This window comes from Artibeus jamaicensis, unplaced genomic scaffold (genome assembly GCF_021234435.1).
Source record: "Artibeus jamaicensis isolate MK-2021 breed Jamaican fruit bat unplaced genomic scaffold, CSHL_Jam_final contig_1028, whole genome shotgun sequence".
In the NCBI taxonomy this organism is placed as follows: Eukaryota; Metazoa; Chordata; class Mammalia; order Chiroptera; family Phyllostomidae; genus Artibeus; species Artibeus jamaicensis.
Window position 1 is genome coordinate 8625240 of NW_026521201.1, and position 17643 is coordinate 8642882.

A 17643-nucleotide genomic window follows, 5' to 3' on the forward strand; every position below is an offset into this window, starting at 1 on the left:
TTGGAAGAATTAAAAGTAGAGCACAGCAATGAACACCTCTTGTTTCTGAGACAGGTAGACCTCAGTTGGAATCCTACCTCTACCGCTTGGTATTCATAAGATTTTGAACACATTGCTGAGATATTTCTTCCTTATAAAATGAGGTAGAGTTATTGTGATGACTGAATGAGATATTCACAATGAGATACTCATCTGACTTATTCCACCGAGAATAATACTCTCCATATCTGTCCATGTTGTCACAAATAGTAGGATTTCATCTTTTTATGGGTGAGTACTATTCCATTATTTGTATGGAAAATAATACAACAATTAGTAAATAATAATACAATAATAAAGACTGTGTTTTGCTTACAACTATAAACCTATTTTTTCTCCACCCTGTATTTACAACATCTTCTTTACCCATTCATCCATCAATGAATACGAAGGTTGCTTCCATGTCTTGACTATTGTAAATAATGCTGCAATGAACATGGGAGTACCATTTGTATACCTTTACAAATTAGTGCTTTCATATTATTCAGGTGCATACTAAAAGATGAATTGCTGGATTATATGATAGTTCTATTCTTAATTTTTTTGGTGGAACCTCTATACTGTTTTCCACAGTGGCTGCACCAATTAAAAATTTTCATCAACAGACTTCCACCAAGATGGAGGCGTAGGTGGAAACATTGTGCCTTCTTGCACAACCAAGTTTAAAGACGACAAAATTTTAGTAGCACAAAACACAGCCAAAACACAGAAAATTGAACTATACCAAAGTCTGACAACAACGAACCCTTCAGCCAGACTGGTAAGAGGGGTGAAGCCAATGACCAGCGGAGTGGGGTCACACAGGAAAACTCTGCTGGACTGACCCAGGTTCTTGGGTGGCAGTTGGCAGATCCCAGGTGTGGGGTTGAGACGGGCAGACCCAATGAGGGTGCAAGGTGGCTGGCTGACCATGGTCACACCTTTGCACACAGATAAACCGAGTGAAGGAGTTAGCAGTGAGACAGACCCTGCAGGCTAGGGCCCCAGCTACGGGAATTAAAGCCTAAAAGCACCAATTGGAAAAACTTCCAGGGTCAAGGTGCTGGAAGAAGCTCCCAGGCTCACAGAGACTTTGTTGGAGAGACCCACAGAGTCCTGGAGGGTGCACAGGCCCACACACTCAGGAGCCAGCACTAGGGGGGCCAGGTTTGCTTGTGGGGAGCAGCAGAAGGGACCAAAATCCAAGAGAAAGCAGAACAAATGCCACTGCCCCTCTCTGACCCCGCCCCCACATACAGCATTACAACCCAGCAACTGGGTCACTCCGATCTGGCGAACACCTAAGGCTCCGCCCCTCATACATAACAGGCACAAACAGACCCCAACATTATGGGACAAGCAGAAAAACAACTCAAAACCCCAGAGCCAATACTTCTGAGTGACTAAGAGATAACCAACCTATCAGATGCACAGTTCAAAACACTGGTGATCAGGATGCTCATAGAACTGGTTGATTTTAGTTACAAATTAGAGGAACAAATGAAGGCTAAACTAATTGAAATGAAGGGAAATGCACAGGAAACCAATAGTGATGGAAAGGAAATTGGGACTCAAATCAAGGGAGTGGACCAGAAGGAAGAAAAAAATGACCAAACAGGAAAATATGAAGAAACAAGAATTCAAAAAAATGAGGAGAGGCTTAGGAACCTCCAGGACATCTTTAGAGGTTCCAACATCCAAATTATAGGGATACCAGCAGGGGAAGAGAAAGAGGAACAGGTGGAAAACTTATTTGAACAAATAATAAAGGAGAATTTCCCCAATCTGGCAAAGGCAATAGACTTCCAGGAAATCCAGGAAGCCCAGAGAGTACCAAAGAAGTTGGACCCAAGGAAGAACACACCAAGGCACATCATAATTGTATTAGCCAAGATTAAAATGAAGGAGAGGAAAAAAAAAAAAGAATCTCGCCCTGGTTGGTGTAGCTCAGTGGATTGAGCACGGGCCTGCGAACCAAAAGATGGCAGTTTGATTCCCAGTCAGGGCTCATGCCCGGGTTGCAAGCCAGTTCCCAGCAGGGGCCAGTTCCCAGCAGGAGATGCACAAGAAGCAACCATACATTAATATTTCTATCCCTCTCTCCTTCCCTTCCCCTCTAAAGATAAATAAATAAAATCTTTTTTAAAATGTTACTTAAAAAAGAATATATTATATTAACAGATAATACAAATACATTTCAGTCTTCCACCAAGCCACACCAGCCAGGGCATAAATTATTTTGGTCTTTAGCAGAGGTCCAAAAGGATGTTAGCTTACACAATTCTTTATACCCATCTATGAAGCTGGTTATTGACTAGAAAAATTTTCCCCCAACCTCTGTGTAATCTTTTTTATGGGTTACAAAATTATCACTTTGTTGTTATAGGTTAAATATTTATTTCCTAAATATTCAAGCACTTCACCACTAAAAACATGTTTATTTTATGTCTGTCTCCAGGAACAAGCATTGCACTTGGCACATGGTGGGGGTTTTTGGTAAAGGCTTGATGAATGGATAATAATGGTTATTTACCCCCAAACCCTACTTTCCCCCTACTTTCTCCAGTGTTAACAAAGTTTAGGCCAAGGCCAGGGGGTAACAAATCCTTGGGACTGATGCAGGTTCAAGGGGAGCAAGTAGTCTTTATAGCAGATCAGGAGGGTCAAGGGGTTTGGAGTTGAACCATGTACTTATTTCCACATTGAGTGAATTTGGATCTGGTTCCATCAGTTCTAGCCCTCAAATGCAGCCCACTCCTCAGATTTGTCCTAAATTTTCCCCAATTCTCTGTAGAATCCACTGGACAAGGGAGAATGAGGTCTGATCTACCATTTTGCTTCCCCTTTCTCACTTCCTTGACCTGCTCTCAAGGCTGGCAGAATGGAGAGGGCTCCAGGAGAGGCAGGCATGGCCAGAGGGAGCACACAGCACAGACTCTGTATGCTCCAGTTTTTACTCCTCCAAGTTCCTCTGTGGACAGCCAGTGAAGGTAAAGCATCTAAATGCTATATTCCTCCTTTAGTGAGGAATTGTTTATTGTTAACAATAAAGTCAGCAAACAATTTAAATAAGATGGCATTGTTGTCTGTCAGATTTTTCTACTTCAAAAGTATAACATTGAAGGCTGAAAGAAAATTGGTACTAAGAATGGAAGTAAAAAATTGTTATAAACTTTGTTTACTGCAATTTGGTAATATATATCAACAGCCTTAAAAATGTGCAACCCTTTGACTCAGTGATTTCATTTTTAAAAATATATTCCAAGTAAATAGTAATGTGCACAGATGATGCTAACAAAGATATTCATGGTGAATTAATTTACTAGAGTAAAACTTACAAACAACTTAAATGCCCAGTAACGGGATGCTGGTTAAGTGAACTACCCATATAATGAAATACTGTGCACAATTAAAAGAAATAATAATGATGTAGGCGATACTTTAAAACATAGCTAAGTAGGGAAAAAGGTTCTAAAAATGTATTATAATACGAATGCTTTATTTTTAAATTCCCATAGTTTCTAGCTCTGATTCAATATGATGAACTCAGGACAAATGTGTATATCTATATCATCTATATCTATATCTATATCTATATCTATCTGTATCTATCTATATTCAGTGAAAAGGAGATTTTAAACATTTTTGGAAGATGAACCAAATGCCAAGTGTGGTGATAGTTAAAACTGAGTGGAGTTAAGTACAGCCCATAAATCTCAGAGAAGTGGGTAGCCAATCTCTCTGGGAAAACCCCAGGGAAGCTCTGGGCTTGGGGCCAATAGGTTGGAAGAGTAAGAACAAGAAAAGGTGCTGAAAACCAGAACAAATTGGAAGTCTGCCGAGGGAGCCACAGTACTGCCTGCGGCAGCCCTGTGTGCTGTGGAAAATGGCCAGCATTCACTCCCAGACCCCAAACTGGAGGGGTTTTCTAAAAAGAAATTAAGTACACTGCCTTGGGAAATTCCTACTATAAGCGTGGGTGTCTCTACATAAACTCACCAAAAAGTGAGTCCATGGTCCCTAGATCCAGCAAGTCCTGCCCCACACAAACGCAGAACTTCCAGGCAGACTCCCTATTGAAGGATGGGAGCACTTCATATTCCAGGAACCCATGTGATTAACCTGTTATATAATTCTGAAATAAACAGGCTAGATCTTACACCAGGAGGTCGAGTCTGATGTTGAAAAAACAAGAAATAGAGTTTCAATTCTAGATACAATGGTGACAATACAACTAATAGAACCAAATATAGTTTATTAAAATGGGAAGAAGAGCTGGGGATAGTACAAATGACAATCTTTCATACCAGAGACTCAAAGGTATTACCTAAACTGATATACTAATATATCAATAGTGAATAACAAGCACCTCATTTAGAATTCTGAGGGTTACCACCAGAAACTCTAAAACAGAAATGGGCACAGAAGGTTGCGTGTTCTCTATTCCCTGATTTTTTTCACCACATACACATAGAGCTTTAATAAAAAAATTAAAACAAAGGGCAGAAAGCATTTATAGAGATTATGATTGCACTTTATTATTTCCCATATGTAATTTGGAAATACATAAATATAAAAATGTTGCCATTTGCCCTAGCTGGTGTGGCTCAGTGGATTAAGCACCAGCCTGTGAATGGAAAGTCACTGGTTCAATTCCCAGTCAGGACACATGCTTGGGTTGCAGGCTAGGTCCCCCGTTGGGGGCATGCAACCCATAAAGGTTTCTCTCCTCTTTCTCTCTCCTTCCCCTCTCTAAAAATTTTTTTTTAAAGTTCGAATCAGCATTGAGGTACATTTAATGAGAAGGTGACCTTTTCTCTATAAATTTCCAGAAATAGAATTTACACCACTTGTTTTTAATATTTTCCAAAGCAAATCACTTATTTAAATCAAAAGCTAGTATATTTGCTTTTGTTTTTATTCCTTACTAGAACCTCAGGTTTTTTGTTTTCTATTTTTTTTTATGTTTGTCAACCAGTTTCCTGGCTTCTTGGGATTACACAGCAGTGATTTTGATTAGTGATGCTCCTCTGTGTGGGGACAGCTGTCACTGAGCCTGTGTATGTAGGAAATTTTCACAGTATTACCCAGGTAACTGACTGAACAGAGAGTTAAAACCTTACAAATGTTTTGTTGTTAAAGGGAGCCTTCAAAAGGGCACTTGAGCACCCAGCCATTTTGTAATCATCTTGTATTTCACTCCTCTCCTTCACTTACTATATCTACTTTAATTTCTAGTATTTCCTCTCCAGTAAAAGCTTTGTTTATTCCCTTCACCACTCTGGCAAGCATAAATTCTTTACCCCCTTTTTTTCTGCTTTTATCTTTCTTCATGTTTGTGCCTAATCTGAAGGTTCCCAGAAATATAGTTTTCAGAGAGGAAATGCAACTAAAACCCTATCAGTCAATTCCTCAAGTGTCCAGAAGGGTCCACAGACATAGGCACATGGGTACCTTTTGATGCTCCCACATTTGTTCAAATGCATCTGATCTGCTTTATCTGGAATCCCTAATGAATTTAGGAACAAGATTTTTCTTTTGTTGTCTCTTTCTTTACAAGATTACCTATTACCCCATTTCTTTGAACAGGTCCTTAGTTTTATACATGCAACATGGGATCTCCATTAACTGGACATGGCCCTCACGTGGAACTTGTTTGTGACATTTTCTCTGCAATGAAAGCCGACTCTGTCAGCCTCAGTGCCAGGGGGATTCCACACTGGAAACAAACAATTATTGAACTGTTGGTACTGAGACCCAGTGTAACACAATGAGGGTGCTGTTCTGTGAATGCTGCAGCTGACCGACTGCCCTGCAGCACAAGCTCAGGTGAAGTGGGAAGAAGGATAGGAAATGAAAAAATCTGCCAAGATCCCCACCAACTACAATGGTGGAATCATTTACATTTTCATATGCGAAGAAAAGTTGAAAATAACTCTTGGTTAGAAACATGTTAGATGAAACATGGGGAAAATTTCTATGAATTCATACTAACCACAAACTGGGGAGCTTAAGCAACAGACATTTATTTTCTGCCAGGCCTGAGGCAAGAAGTCCAAGATCAGTGGATCAGCAGGGTTGGTTTCTTCTGAGGCCTCTCTCCTTATGGCATATGTGGTTACCTTCTCCTTGAACCTAAAGACCATGTGCCTCCACGAGGTTTTCCCTCTCTGAGTGTCTGTGTCCTAATTTTCTCTTCTTATAAGGACACCAATCATATTGGATTAAGGCCCAACCTAATGGCCCCATTTTAACTAATCACCTCATTAAAGGCTCCATCTTCAAATACAGACACATTCTGAGGCGCTAGGAGTTAGGACTTCAACATATGATTTGAGTGGGGAGACACAATCAAGCTCCTAAAAGAGAATTTTCCTGTTCTTTAAATTTCTATCCTCTTAAAGCACATTCTCTGTAGGCTTATTTTTAGCTCTTATTTCATATACCATCTTTGCTTTTCCACTCCTTCAACATATATTTATTGAGCTTTCATAAAGCTCCCTTACACTGTGCTCAGTGCTGGTGATCCCATGCTGACATGCAAAAAAGTTGTTACAGGCCAATAAGTATTCTGATGAAGCTTTGAGCAACATTTTGTGGGAGTTTAGAAGAGCAACTGACTCCTGCTTGGGAGCAGACAAGTCTGAGCAGATATGAGGACAATAAACAAACTCTTAAAATGATAGATATGAATTCATCAGGAAAAGAAAACAGAGATAACATCATTGCCGAAAAGGGGAACAAAAAGTACAAATTATAGAGCATGGTAAAGTATGGCACAGTCTGGTTGTGAGCTGGCAGCTGATGATAGGAGTGAGCAAAGATGAAGCTAAAGAATTAGGTCAGAGCCAGGCAAATAAATTAGGACTTTGGCTAGAGCAATCCAATCAATATTTTAAAACAATAATTAATTATTAAATTAATATAGTAAAATCTAGATTCCTGAACACATATGTGCAAAGCAGTGTTCATTTTAAAAATATATTTTACTGAGTATCCTATTACAGTTGTCCCATTCCCCCCCCTACTTTATTCCCCTCCACCCTGCACACTCCCTCCCACCCAAATGCACCCACCTTAGTTCATATCCATAGGTTGAACATATAAGTTCTTTGGCTTCTACATTTCCTATAGTATTCTTAACCTCCCCTGTCTATTTTCTGTCCACCATTTATGCTACTTATTCCTTGTACCTTTTCCCTCATTCTCCCCCTCCCACTCCCTGCTGATAACCTTCCATGTGATCTCCATTTCTGTGATTCTGTTCCTGTTGTAATTGTTTGCTTAGTTTGTTTTTTTTCTTAGGTTTGGTTGTTGATAGTTGTGAGTTAGTTGTCACTTTACTGTTCATATTTTTTATCTTCTTCTTTTTCTTAGATAAGTCCCTTTAACATTTCATGTAATAAGGGCTTGATGGTGATGAACTCCTTTAACTTGACCTTATCTGGGAAGCACTTGATCTGCCCTTCCATTTTAAATGATAGTTTTGCTAGAGAGAGTCATCTTGGATGTAGTCCTTGCCTTTCACAACTTGGAATACTTCTTTCCAGCCCCTTCTTGCCTGCAAGGTTTCTTTTGAGAAATCAGCTGAGAGTCTTATGGGAACTCCTTTGTAGGTAACTGTCTCCTTTTCTCCCGCTTCTTTTAAGATTCTCTCCTCATCTTTAATCTTGGATAATGTAATTAAGATGTGCTTTGGTGTGTACTTCCTTGGGTCCAACTTCTTTGGGACTCTGAGCTTCCAGGACTTCCTGGAAGTCTATTTTCTTTGCCGGATTGAGGAAGTTCTCCTTCATTATTTGTTCAAATAAGTGTTCAGTTTCTTGGTCTTCCTCTTCTCCTTCTGGCACCACTATGATTCAAATGTTGGAACATTTAAGGTTGTCCCAGAGGGAACCCAGAGGTTCCTAAGACTCTCCTCATTATTTTGAATTCTTGTTTCTTTATTCTGTTCTGGTTGAATATTTATTTCTTCCTTCTGCTCCAAACAGTTGATTTGAGTCCTGGTTTTCTTCCCATCACTGTTGGTTCTCTGTACATCTTTCTTTTATTTCACTTTGCATGTTTTCTGGAGATGACACCAAAAGCACAAGCAAACAACCATTGTTGTTTCTCTATACATTCCCTTATTTCCTTTATTTTCCTTTATTTTGTGACCATACTCAACCAATTCTATGAGCATCCTGATTACCAGTGTTTTGCACTGTGCATCTGATAGGTTGGCTATCTCTTCATCACTTAATTGTACTTTTTCTGGAGCTTTAATCTTTCTTTCATTTGGGCCATACTGGGCTTTTTGGCATGCCTATTAAGTTGTAAGGGGTAGAGATTTAGGTATTTGCTAGGGTAGGATAACCTTGCACTGTGGCACTATATGTGGGGGAGGAGTGGGAGAGGGAACAATGCCTCTTGCTCAGCTCTCGGCTGGCTTTCAGTGACTTCCTCTGCTACCCACAAGCAAATTGGGCCCTTTCTGGTGCTGATTTCTGTGTGGGTGTGTTTGTGTATGTTTTAGAACACTGTGGGTCTCTCCAATGAACTCTCCTGTGAGGCTGGGAGTTGCTCCTGCCAACTCAACCACCACAGGTTTTTTCAGTCAGAAGTTTTGAAGATTTATTTACCCACACTGGAACCCTTGGTTGTGTGGTCTGTCTTGCTCCTCCAGGTTTATCTTCATGCAAATATGGGATCAGCTACTACCTCATGCAGTCCACCAGCCCCCGCCTTACCAGAGTCCTCTCCACCTGGCTGCCCATGTCTGCCCCTCCTATTGGTCTGGATGAATGTTTCTTCTTTATCTCCTTGGTTGTCAGACTTCCATACAGTTCAATTTTCTGGCAGTTCTGGTTGGTTTAGTTTTTAAATTGTTGTGTGAGGAGCATAGTATATCTACCTATGCCTCCATCTTAGCCAGAAGTGAGTCTCATTGTGGTTTTGATTTGCATTTTCTGATAATTAGTGAATTTGAGTATCTTTTTATATGCTTTTGGCCACTTATTTATATTCCTTGTAGAAAGAGTTATTCAAGTCTTTTGCCCATGTTTAATTGGTTATTAATTGTTAGCACTGAGTTGTAGGAGTTTGGAGTTTTTAATATATTTTAGACATTAACCCCTTATCAGATATGTGGTTTTCAAATATTTTCTCACAATTTATACTTTGCCTGTTCACGCCATTTATTTTTTTCCTTTTCTGAACAGATGTTTTCTACCCTGGCCTTATTGAGATATAATTAACATATAACTGTAAGTTTAGGGTGTACCACATGGTGATTTGATATATGTATTTATTTCAAAATGATTACCAAAGGTTAGTTGACATATTCACACCTCACATAGCTACCATTTGTGTGTTTGTATGTTTTAGGGACTTTTAAGATCTGTTCTCATAGTAACTTCAAGTATACATTACAGTGTTGTTAACAGTGGTCACCATGCTATATGTTAGATCCCCCAGAACTTATTTATCTTGTAATTTGTAACTGGAAATTTGTATCCCTTGCCAACATTTCCCTGTTCCCCATACCACCCCTGTCACTGGCAACCACTAATCTGTGCTCTGTTTCTATGAGGTTTTTTGTTTGTTTTCAGATTCCACATCTAAGTGAAATCATATGCTATTTGTCTTTCTCTGTCTAACTTATCTCACTTAGCATAATACCCTCAAGATCCATTTATGTTCTGGCAAATGGCAGGATTTCTTTGTGTGTGTGTATATGTGGCTGAATTAGATAGATAGATAGATAGATAGATAGATAGATAGATAGATGATAGATAAAAGTAGGTAGATATATCATTATATCTCACTGTTTCTTTATCCATTCATTTTTTGATGGACACATAGGTTATTTCTATGTCTTGGCTATTGTAATAAATAATGCTGCACTGAACGTGGGGGTGCAGATATCTCTTTGAGGTAGTGATTTTAGTTCTTTCAGATATGTATCAAGTGAGATTACTGAATCATATGGTAGATCAATTTTTAATTTTTGAGGGATCTCCATGTTGTTTTCTATAGTGGCTACACTAAATTACAGTCCCACCAACAGTGCACAAGGGTTCCCTTTTTCCCAGTTCTTACCAGCTTTTATTTTTTGTCTATTTGATAAGAGCCATTCTAATTGGCATGAGATGATAACTCATTGTGGTTTGAGTTTGCATTTCCCTGATGATTAGTGACATTGAGCACTTTTTCAGGTACCTGTTTACCTGTTGACCATTGAAATATATACCTTATTTGGAAAAATTTCTCTTCAGGTCCTTTGTTCATTTTTTAAATCAGATTATTTGTTCTTTTTCCATTGAGTTGCACGAGTTTTTTATATATTTTGGATATTAACCATTTATCAGATACATGATTTGCAAATATTTTCTCCCATTCTGTATGTTGCTTTTTCACTTTGCTGATCATTTCTTTAGCTGTGCAGAAGCATTATAGTTTGATGTAGTCCCACTTTTTGATTTTTGCTTTGTTGCTTGTACTTTTGGTGTCATCTCCAGAAAATTGTTGTCAAGGCCAATGTCAAGGAGCTTTCCCCTATGTTTTCTTCCAGAAGTTTTATAGTTTCAAGTGTTAGAGTTAAGTCTTTAATGAATTTCAAGTGAATTTTTGTAAATGCTATAAGATAGGCATCCTGTTTTTTTTTCGCCTGTGGATATTCATTTTTCCCGACACCATTTGTTTAAGAGATCAGTTAAATTATTTTTAATGAAATAAAATGTAAAATACCTAATCACATATGTTAAGCCATTTCAAGTTTCATTTTAAATGATAATTAGTAGAAAGAAGAATCTCATAAACTTTGTTTTAAAAATAATTCTAAAAATGTCATAATGAGAAATGAACAAGTACAAAGTAGTTCTCAAGTCCACCACCTATTCTACAGATAAAGAAAATAGGAAAATACCTGTATTTTTTTATTTGTGTCTAGTCTTTATACAGATTGTTTGAAAATGCCAATAGTAACTGTTTGTTCTATCACACAGAGTACAAAACAGACAGCCAGGCATCAACATGTATTTAAACATATAGATTTAGATACATAACTATATATGATATACATACATAAATATATGCACTTGTTATGTACAAAATTATAATTATATATTTTATATATAACACATATCCATATATGTACCATATATATTGTGCCAACTTAAGTTTACCCCTTTTTAACTTACTCCTTTCAGTGCCCCAAATAAATTCAGTAGCTGTGTTTCCAGGACTCCATGAGAGGCCGCTCTGTGATGTACTGTCCATCTCAGAGAACCAGGTACATTTGTTCTTCAGATAGGATTCGTGTGTCCTGTGCAGGGGATGGGAGGAAAGAGAAGAGGAGGAATAAGATAAAGTTACCCTGTAGCGAAGCCCACATTTGAGTACATACATCCCCTTACAGAGAATTTTCATCCTTTTTCAGAGCTATAGCACAGTGTACTGAACTGCCATTTTATTACTCCCATGGGGGAAAAAATAACAAAGTCAGTTCCTCTCTAGTCAGGCTGCTGCATGGCCAATGTGTCACTCTGGTTAGTAGCTGAGTAGGAGTCACTCTAAGTAAGGCCGATTTCAGAACTTTTCAGATATTCCTTTGTTTCCTAAAGCCTTTCTGATTACACTGGCCTTAAATTACCCTGCTATATTAAAACAACACACTGAAAGTAGACCTCCCTGTGATCTGAATTTTGCATCAGCATATCCAATACCTGCTACTGATATTTTATTCTGCAATATCAGCTTGCCACCTTTCTTACCTAAGTAATAATCACTTAAAGAATCTTTATTCTAGAGTATAGCTTAATCAGATAAAATTAAAAAGTCCAGTTTTCCCCCCAAAAAGGCATACATATACTTTTAAGCAGTCTGTCATTCTACTTAACACTTACTGAAAGTTTTGCCCTGGCCAGTGTGGCTCAATTAGTTGGAGTATCACTCTATAAACTGAAAGGTCACGGGTTCTATTCTCAGCCAGGGCACATACTAGATTGTGGGTTTGGTCTCCAGTCTGGGGGTATGCGAGAGGCAACTGATCAGTTTCTCTCTCACATTGATGTGTCTCTCCCTCTCTCTCCCTCCCTTCCCCACTCTCTAAAATCAATAAGCATGTCCTTGAATGAAGATTTTAAAAAGAAAGTTTTAAGGCATTTTAAAAATTGCAACCATTGGGAACATTGCAACCATTGCAAAAATTGGGAACAACTTTTATAGTATGTTTACAGCACAAAAAAAGCGCAACATTAATAGTGCAAGTGACAGTCATCATCCCTTTGACCTCCTCAAGTCACTTCCACACACAGACTTAAGCAGGAGGGACTAGAGAAAGGGCTGCTCTTCTGCATCATGGGTCCTGTCAAAGCACAGAATAAGTTGGGCAACTTGCTTTGTGAAATGCATCTTCTCCTATATAGGATGTCATGCAAATCACTTTTGCTAAATTGAATTTAAATTAAAATTAGTTGCAGGAATCTAAATTAAATATGTATGACCTGGTGGGGTCAACAACTTTTCTGATTTCAATAGTATCTGAGCCACAGAAAATTTTAAATCCAATGCTCCAGAAGAATCTTTACCCCCAGAAGCTCTTGCTTTGATCTGGATTTTCTCCAAGACTAATGGCATTCCCACAAGGCAGTGAATAAAGAAACTAAGAGCTAAGCTCTTCCTGGTCCTAGAAATGTCCCCAAACCTGTGCTAAAAATTTTTTCTTTTTTGGGGTTTGTTTTTCTTGTATCTTTACCCTTATTTTTACATTTCTGTTATTTATTTATTTATTTATTTATTTATTTATTTATACTGGAGTATTTGAAGGCAGACTTTGAACACTTCACTGTAAACACTTCACTGTAAACATTTCACTGTAAACATGTCTAAGAGATAAGGATTCAAACAAAAATATATCTCAATGCTATTTTGTTCCAAACAAAATTAACAATGAAAAAAGTGGGTTTTTTTCACTGTGTTACTTATATTTTAATTTTAAAGGAACAAGACAGAAACAGACAGGAGCCAGAGTGTAGGGGAGGAGACAGACAGGGCACGATGGAGAAAAGGAGGGGGAGGAGGGCTCTGTGTGTATGGCTCTGTGGCCTTAGCCTCTGAGCCTCACTTTCCTGTCTTTAAGTAACAGAAGAGTTCCTACTGGTCAGGGCTGTAGGAGAGATTAAATAAGACAATGCAATAAAGCACTTGGCTCAGTACCTGCCACATCTCAAGGGTGCAGTAAATGATAACTCTTATCATCTTTAACTATATTTATCCTTCATAATTTTAGAAACAAATTAAAACTTAATTATAACCACCATCCTTTTTTTCCTTTTTAAAAAATGTTCAATTCAGTTGACATTCAATATTATTTGATAATTCATTTCAGGTGTACAGCATAGTGATAACCAGTGCTCTCAATTTATATTCTTTTTGAGCTGTATTTCTAAAAATGGAAGGTCTCTGGCAATGTATCAGCTGGTGCATGGGGAGAACAAAGTGGGACATTGTCCAGTCCCCTGCATCCCCAGCCACACACATAGGTCTATTGATCTCGCACAGCTGTGCTAGAGGGACAGGGCTGAGGGGTGCCGGCCAGTGGAACTCGTTGTCAGGCACTGTCCTGGGTGTCAGACACTGTGCTACCTTCTATCCAGAAGCTGAAAACATTAAGTGAAGAATCCAATTCCATCAGTAGTCCATGGGCTCCAATGATGTACTGATTAATAAACTAATACTCATGAAACCTTAACTAGTGTAACTGGTTAAGGTTGTAACTGATCAAAAATTCAGATTCTAAACTCAGACTTGGTTGGAATCTCACCTGTGACTTACAAATCATGGTGAGATGCTTGATTTATCTGTCCCTCAGTTTTTACATCCTTAAAATGAAGATAATAATGGTACCTACTTCACAGATTATTCTACAAATCAAAGGAGTTAATTATACATAAAGTTTTTTGTATCATGTATTGTGTTTGCCATTATTATTTCCTATACACCAGGCACTGTAGTAATGGAGGGATTTAATGTTGTGATTTTATGGTTTTATAAAGGAAATTACTTATATGATACTGTCAGAGAGGAATATATAACAAGTTTGAGGATGTCCACCATATATGTAAATGTTGAGAAAATTCCCAGAAGGAAAGGTCACTGTAGGGTGAACAGTTTTGTTTCGTTGAATAGTTCAAAGATCAAATGGGACCCTTTTAAGGAAAAAGTGTTTGGTGTTAAGACAAAAAGAATCCATTGATTTTACTTCATGTTCTTTTAAAGGGATTCTGGTCTCATCAATCTGTAATACAAAGACATGAATAGATCAATTTGTAAATCAGTTTAGATGTGAAAATTCTTAAAACAGGCATAAATCCACCAGTTCTTACAAAACTTTCCCTTAATATACACACATATGCAAGGATCTTTATCTTCATGGATAGAATATAAGCATTGAGACAATAGTTTCTTAGAAAGAAAAGTATTCCTTTTCATTTACTCATTTATTCACTCATAATCACAATGATAGGGGCATATGGAATGCAAATAATTAGTAAAAGTCCTATTGATGGCTAAGAGTATAGTTGGTAAAGTAAAATTAATTGATAATATATCTAACATAAGAACAGTGCTTTGGGCTTCCTGCTATGATGGAGGTGTAGGTAGACACACTATTCCTCCTTGCACAACTGAAAGAAGAACAACAATAAATTTAAAAACAAAGAAAAAACTAGAACTGCCACGAAATCAAACTATATGGAAGTCTAACAACCAAGGAGTTAAAAAAGAAACATTCATCCAGACTAGTAGGAGGGGTAGAGATGGGCAGCTGGGTGGAAAGGACTCACAGCAATGTAGTGGCTAGCAGAGCGGGCAGTCCCACATTTGCATGCAGATAAACCAGGAAGAACAACTGGGGAGTGAGACACACTGCACAACTCAGGGTTCCACTGCAGGGAAATAAAGCCTCAAAACCTCTGACTGTAAAAACCTATAGGGGGTGAGGTGGTGGGAGAAACTCCTAGCCTCACAGGAGAGTTCACTGGAGAGACCCAGTGAAGGGTCCTAGAACCTTCACAAAACCACCCGATCAGGAATCAGCCCCAAAAGGGCCCAATTTGCTTATGGATAGCAGGGGAAGAAACAGAAAGCTGGCAGAGAGCTGAACAAGTGGCATTGTTCCCTCTTGAACCCCTCCCCCACATACAGGTCCACAACACAGTGACCTGGGTTGCCTTGCCCTGGTGATATACCTAAGGCTCCACCCCTTACAACTTTTTTTCTTTTTATTTATTAATTTTTAGAGAGAGGAGAAGGAAGAGAGAAAGAAGGGGAGAGAAACATCAGTGTGCATCTGGCTCTTACGCCCTGCAACTGGGGACCCAGCCTGCAACCCAGGCATGTGCCCTGACTGGGAGTTGAACCAGCAACCCTATGCTTTGCAGTCAGGTGCCAATCCACTGAGCCACACCAGCCAGGGCCACCCCTTACAATTTAATAGGCATGCTAAGACAAAAAAATATTGCCCAAGTGAAAGAACAGATCAAAGCTCCAGAAAAAAATACAACTAAGTGACAAAGAGATAGCCAACCTATCAAATACACAGTGCAGAACACTGGTAATCAGGATGCTCACAGAAATGGTTGAGTATGGTCACAAAATGGAGGAAAAAGTAAAGGCTATGCAAAATGAAATAAAGGACAATGTACAGGGAACCAACAGTGACAGGAAATAAATCAGGACTCAAATCAACTGTTTGGAGCAGAAGGAAGAAATAAATATTCAACCAGAACAGAATAAAGAAACAAGAATTCAAAATAATGAGGAGAGTCTTAGGAACCTCTGGGACAACCTTAAACGTTCCAACATTTGAATCATAGTGGTGCCAGAAGGAGAAGAGGAAGACCAAGAAACTGAACACTTATTTGAACAAATAATGAAGGAGAACTTCCTCAATCCGGCAAAGAAAATAGACTTCCAGGAAGTCCTGGAAGCTCAGAGTCCCAAAGAAGTTGGACCCAAGGAAGTACACACCAAAGCACATCTTAATTACATTATCCAAGATTAAAGATGAGGAGAGAATCTTAAAAGAAGCGGGAGAAAAGGAGACAGTTACCTACAAAGGAGTTCCCATAAGACTCTCAGCTGATTTCTCAAAAGAAACCTTGCAGGCAAGAAGGGGCTGGAAAGAAGTATTCCAAGTTGTGAAAGGCAAGGACTACATCCAAGATGACTCTCTCTAGCAAAACTATCATTTAAAATGGAAGGGCAGATCAAGTGCTTCCCAGATAAGGTCAAGTTAAAGGAGTTCATCACCATCAAGCCCTTATTACATGAAATGTTAAAGGGACTTATCTAAGAAAAAGAAGATAAAAAATATGAACAGTAAAGTGACAACTAACTCACAACTATCAACAACCAAACCTAAAAAAAAAAACCAAGAAAAAAAACAAACTAAGCAAACAATTACAACAGGAACAGAATCACAGAAATGGAGATCACATGGAAGGTTATCAGCAGGGAGTGGGAGGGGGAGAATGAGGGAAAAGGTACAAGGAATAAGTAGCATAAATGGTGGACAGAAAATAGACAGGGGAGGTTAAGAATACTATAGGAAATGTAGAAGCCAAAGAACTTACATGTACATTCCATGGATATGAAATAAGCAGGGGAGAGGGGGTTGTAGGTGGGAGGAGTGTGCAGAGTAGAGGGAAATAAAGGGGGGAAATGGGACAACTGTAATAGCATAATTAATAAAAATACATTAAAGAAACTCACAATGAGATATCACCTCATACCTTTTAGGACCACTATCAAAAGAACATGAAAACAACAAGTTCTAGGGAGTTATAGAGAAATTGAAACTTCTGGGCACTCTTGGTGGGAATGTAAAATGGTGAAGCCACTATGGAAAACAGTGGAGATTTCTCAAAATATTAAAATAGCATTCCAACTTTGGGGTTAGATGTATATCCAAAGTAATAAAAAACAGGATCTCATAGAGTTGTGTCCATTCCCATGCACATGTGCATTCCCATGTACAGCATTATTCACAGATGGAAGAGTCACATAGGATACATTATGTGGGAAGGGGCATGGAGCATCTTAGTCCTCCACCATAGGCCACTGTCCCAATACTTTCATTAAACCAGAGGCTTTCTGTACACCATACAGGGGTGTCAAACTTATTTTCACTGGGGGGCCACATCAGCCTTGTGGTTGCCTTCAAAGGGTCGAAATTATTTTAGGATTGTATAAATGTAACTACTCCTTAACTGTTAAGGAGTTGAAATTACATTCCTCCCCTTGAAGGCAACCACAAGGCTGATGTGGCCCCTCCAGTGAAAATAAGGTTGACACCTCTGCCGTAGAGATTTTTATGGAGGCTTCACTGGACATGAGTCATTAAATTAATGACCACTGGTGATTAACTCAATCTTCAGTGCCTCTCTCCTCCCTGAGAAGGTCAGAATGTGGGGCTGAAAGTGTCTCTTCCCTAATCCTGTAATTGATCCGCCTGGCCCCCTGCCCCTATGTTGAGGCTACCTGCCCTCTCCACACATCCCCCCACCCTAATCATCTCATTAACATACACAGACCCTTTGCATGGGGACCCTTTGCAGATTTCAAGAATTTTAGGAGCTGTGT

The 17643-nt window shown here is 38.8% G+C and overlaps 1 protein-coding gene across 8 annotated transcripts in view; it reads right to left on the reverse strand.

The window, feature by feature from the left end:
- SPATA13 (spermatogenesis associated 13) overlaps positions 1-17643 on the reverse strand; it is a 337287-nt gene that overhangs the window by 212250 nt on the left and 107394 nt on the right. For all 8 annotated transcript variants that reach the window (XM_053662837.1, XM_053662833.1, XM_053662834.1 and 5 more), the window contains one exon: positions 11199-11323. The gene's annotated coding sequence lies outside the window, so the exon portion shown is untranslated. The remainder of the gene's footprint in view (positions 1-11198; positions 11324-17643) is intronic.